This window comes from Elephantulus edwardii, unplaced genomic scaffold (assembly GCF_000299155.1).
Source record: "Elephantulus edwardii isolate Elephantulus edwardi_28Jun2011 unplaced genomic scaffold, EleEdw1.0 scaffold00032, whole genome shotgun sequence".
NCBI classification, from domain to species: domain Eukaryota; kingdom Metazoa; phylum Chordata; class Mammalia; order Macroscelidea; family Macroscelididae; genus Elephantulus; species Elephantulus edwardii.
In genome coordinates, this window is record NW_006399782.1 from 4,170,741 (window position 1) to 4,176,188 (window position 5,448).

Below are 5,448 nucleotides of genomic sequence, written 5' to 3' on the forward strand. Positions count from 1 at the left end.
GCAGAGTTTAGGGCTGTTGTACGTAGGGTCGCTATGAGTCGCAAGCAACTTGACGGCACATAGCAACAACAACAACAACAACCCTAGATGTGTCCAACAGGTTGTGCCAAGAAATCCAGAGGTCAACTGCCTGGCCACCTGACTGGAAGAGATCTATAATTATTCCTATTTTTAAAAAAAGTTAATCTGACAGAGTGTGGAAATTATCTAATGATATCACTAATATTATACAAGCAAAATCCTGCTGAAGATTATCTAAAAAATGAATGGAACAGCCTGTCGACAGATAAGTACCAGAAATACAAACTGGGTTTAGAAGAGGCTGTAGCACTAGGGCCATCATTGCCAATGTTAGATTGATCTTGGCTCAAAGAGAGTACCAGTGGAGTGTCTTTCTGTGTTTCATTGACTTCACAAAGGCATTTGACTCTGAGGATTACAACAATTTGTCTCTTACCTTGAAAAGATACTTGATTGTACTCATGCAAAATCTATATTTGGAAGAAGCAGCAGTTGTCAGAACAGGGCAAGGAATGGTTCAAAAGGAGTGAGTCAGTGATACCTTTTCATTCTATATGTGGAACAGACCATGCAGGAGGTTTGTATTTATGAGGAGCAATGTGGCATCAAAATTTTAGGAAGACTCATCAACAAAATGCAGTATGCAGATGACACAACTTTGCCTGCTGAAACTGAAGAGGACTTGAAGCGCTTGCTGCAGAAGGTCAAGGACTGTAGCCTTCTGTATGGATTGAAGCTTAATATCAAGGAAACAAAGATTCTCACCACTGAGTCAATTGACAGCACCATGATAGATTGACAGGAGATTAAGAATTTGGAGAAGAGGATAACAATTTTAGCTTACAACCAACACTCTTGGCATTAGCATTCAGGAAATCAAAAGATCAATTACATTAAGAAAATCTGCTGTCAGGATGCTGAAGAACAAAGATGACTAAGGTGCACCTGATCCAGGCCATGGTCTTCACAATTACTTAGTAGGCATTAGAGAGCTGGACAGTGACTAAGGATGACAGAAAAAGACTCGATGCCTTTGAGTTGTGGTGCTAGAGAAGAGTACTGAACATACATGGACTGCCAAGAGAACAAACAGGTCTTTTCTGGGAAGGGTGAAACCACATTGCTCCGTGGAGGCAAGGATTTTGAATCTCTATCTCACATATGTTAGACAAGTTGCCAGGAGAGACCAGTCCTTAGAGAAGGATATCAGGCTTGGAAGAGTGGAGGGACAGTACAGAGGAGGAAGACCCTGGATAAGATGGATTGAAACAGTGACTGGGGTAATATGGAAAGGCGTGTTGGAGAGAGCAACCTTGGCTCAGGATAGGTTTAGGTTCACAGCTTGTGGATAGGGTCACTATGAGTTGCAGGAGACTCAATGGCACGTAACAGCAACAAACAACAATTACCCCAATATACACACCAAATATGAAGATTTAAGTCATGCTTCCAAAAGTAAAGGGACTCCTGGAACCACCAGAGACTAGAAAAAGCAAGACACAGACTCCTTCCTTAGAGGGAGACTCTCCCTTCAAAGAGGGTCTGACCCTGCCAGCACCTTGTTTAGGACTTTCAACCTCCAAAGCTATGAGAGAATATGCTTCTACTGCTTACAGCTGTCCAGTCATTGACACTCTACTATAACAGCCCTAAGAAACAAATACATGCTGTCTCTGAAAAAATATAAGAAATAGGTCGAAAAGCAATCAGATGAGTGCTTGTATCTGTCTTTCTAAGTAAGCACTTGACTCCTTTTATAAAAATACACGATCTCCTCAAACATTGGCAGTGGAGGAAGACTTGCCATGTGGTGAGTGACGTCTGGGTTCCACCCACCACCATCTTGTACTCAAAATTCACCTCCTTCTCAACAATCTGAGTTTAATTTTATTAAAAATGGATCAGCTTTCCTACAAAGGAACCCTGGTAGTGTTGTGCATTACATGTTGAATGGTCAGCCATTCAAATCCGCCAGCCACTCTGAGGGAGAAAAAGAGGCAGTTTCACCAGAAAACTGATTGAGGGGGTCACTGTGAGTCAAAACCAACTCCACACCAACTCACGGGTACTGAGTTTCCCTCTCAGGGTGCAGACAATTGAGTTCTCACTCCAAGTCAGTGTGTCTACTCTTTTGTGATCATAGGGCACCCAGGAAATTGCACGCAGCCTTTCCCCTCCTCAGCCTCATTTCTCTCTCCCGCTCAGGATCACATTCATTGACACAGAATTCCAACAATCATCTCATTATAGCAATGAAGAGAATGGAGGGCACAGATGGCATGCAGGTGGGAGATTACAAAGAAATATAGCATGCATAGGTTCTTAGGCTTGATCCAGTTTTAGGGCACCAGGACCCTGGTGCTGGAACTCCTCTTTGTGGTAATGAGACCCGCTACTCTCCATCTGTGTCCCTAAAAATATAGGTTGTCCGCTTCCAGTGTGGTTTGCATTTTGGAGCCAGTCATCAGGACGAAGGTGTGCACTCTGCCACTCTTGAGGTACGTGACCTTTGTTGAGATTCTCCCCTATCTAAGTCTCAGCTTCCCCAATATAGAAAATGGAGGAGGGAATGCATGTTCAACACCTATACTATACTATACAATGATTTTAGTAGTCTGAAAATGGCCTTTCAGTTTTAGAAATTTGTATAAAGTTAAGGGAGCATTGGTGGCCTAGTGGGTAGGTAGTCGTACTACCAACCGAAAGGAAGGCAGTTCAAATCCTTCAGTTGTTCAGAAGAAGCGAGATAGACAATCTTCTCCATGCTATTTGCAGCCTCTGAAAACCCACTGGAGGGTCAGCTATGAGTTCTGACTCTATAGCAATGGGCTTTTGAGGACACAGAGCTAAGGGATTATTTTTTTAAAGATCTTGTTGTTGTTATGTAACCTTGAGTTGGAACTGACCCATAGCTGACCCTCTAGCAGATTTTCAGAGGCAATAAACCATGTGGGAGGTAGGAGGAGACTGTCCATATTTTTCCTGTGCAGCAGATGGTGAATTCAAACCACATACCTTTGGGTTGGCAGCACAATTCTTTACCACTAGGCTACCAGAACTCCCTTGGTAAGGACAGTGCACATATATCAACATTAATCAACTAGTAGCCTAAAAGTTGGGGGTTTGAACCCACTCAGAGATGCCTCAGAAGTAGACTTAGAAATCTCCTTCTGAAAGATCACAACCTTGAAAATCCTACAGGGTAGCTGTGTCCCACACATATGAGGTTGCCTTTAGTTGGAATAAACTAGGAATCATCAGTAACTAACAACAATCTATTAGTATGACTTAGTACTTATTGAGGAGTACCTTGTTGTTGTTGTTATGTGCCGTCGAGTCGCCTGCCACTCATAGCGACCCTATGTACAACAGCCCTAAACTCCACTCTGTCCTGTGCCAATCGCACTGTCTCTGACACTCCCATCCCAATTATCCCAGTCACTGAATCAATCCACCTCATAGAGGGCCTTCCTCTCCTGCGCCGTCCCTCCACCCTCCCAAGCATGATGTCCCTCTCCAAGGACCGGTCTCTCCTCACTACATGTCCGAAGTAAGTTAGACGGAGCCTCAGAATCCTTGCCTCCAAGGAGCAGCCTGGTTTAACCCTCTCCAGGATGAATCTGTTTGTTTTCTTAGCAGTCCATGGTACCCTCAGTGCTCTTCTTCAACACCAAAGCTCAAAGGCATCAGTTCTCCTTCTATCCTCCTTGGCCATTGTCCAACTCTCTGATGCATAACAGGTGATTGCGAAGACTATGGCCTGTATCAGACGCACCTTAGTCTCCAGAGAGACACCACTGCTCTTCAGCACTTTGGAGAAGTCCCTAACAGCAGACTTTATCAGGAAGTAATATATCATCTAGAACCGATGATAGTGAAGAAAGAAGTTCAAGAGGCATGTAAGGCATTAAAAAAAATAAGACCTCAGAGATTTATGGAATACCAATTGGCATGATTCAACAAATAAATGCAACCCTCAAGGTGCTCTCTAGTCTGTGCCAAGAAATTGGAAGACAGCTACTTGGCCAACTGACTGGAAGAGATCCATATTTGTCCCCATTTCAAGAAAGGTGATCCAATAGAATGTGGAAATTATCAAACAATATCATTAATATCACATGCAGGCAAGATTCTGCTGAAAATGATCCAAAAATAGCTAGAACAGTAAATAGAGACCTTCCAGATATTTGAGGTGGATTTAGAAGAGGCCATGGCACCAGGGATATCATTGCTGATGTCAGATGGATCTTGGCTGAAAGCAAAGAATACTAGAATAATGTCTATTTGTGATTTATTGACTATGCAAAGGTATTTGACTGTATGGATCATAACAAATTATGGCTAACATTGAGAAGAATGAGCATCCCAGAACACTTAATTGTGCTCATGTGAGACCTACACCTGCAATAAGAGGTTATTGGTTGTCTGGACAGAGCAAGGGGACACTACATGGTGTAAAAATAAGAAAGGTGTGTATACCCTTTCTTTGTATCTGTTCAATGAAAAAATCATTCTAGAAGCTGAATTTTATGAAGAGGAGTGTGACATCAGAATTGACGGAACACTCATAAACAACCTGCATTATAGAGATAACACTGCCTTGCTTGTTGAAAGTGAAGAGAACTTGAAACAGTAGCTACAGAAGGCTACAGTCTTCACTATATAGTACATCTCAGGATTAAGAAAACAAAAAATCGTCACTACTGGGCCAATAGGCAGTATCCTGATAGAAAGACAAAAGATCAAAGTTGTTGATGATTTAATCTTGCTTGGATTCACAATCAAAATCAATGGTACCAGTAGTTAGGAAGTCTAAAGATATAGAAAGTCTGCTATCCAGGAGTAATTAAAAGTGCTAAGGAGCAATGATTTTCATTTAAAGGCTAAGATTACCTGTTTTGAATGATGGCCTTTGCAATCACTTATGATGCATTTCAGAGTTGGGCAATGAAAATGGATGACAGAAGAAAAGTCAATGCCTTTGAGTTGTGGTAGTGGAGAAAAGTACTGAATATTCCATGGATTACCAAAGAACAATAGAGAAGTCTTGGGGAAAGTGCAACCAGGGTGCTCCTTTGAGTCAAGGATGATGAAGCTTTATCTCACACACTTTGGGCATGTGGTTAGGCAGACCCAGGCCTTGGGGAAAGGATATTATGATTAGAAGGGCAGCAGATCAGCGAAAGAGAGGAAGACCCTCAGAAAAACAGATTGTCACAGTGATTGTAACAATGGGCTCAAGTGTATCTGGGGTGAGGATGGCCCAGGATAGGACTGCTCAGATTTGTTCTTAGGGTCACTATGAGCTGTACTGAACTTTATGACACTAACAATAACAAATATATGGTAGTCATTGTGCCACTCATTAAATTCCCTCTCAGAAATAACATTTTAGAGAAGTTGCCTTAGTTTGCACAGCTTGTCAGT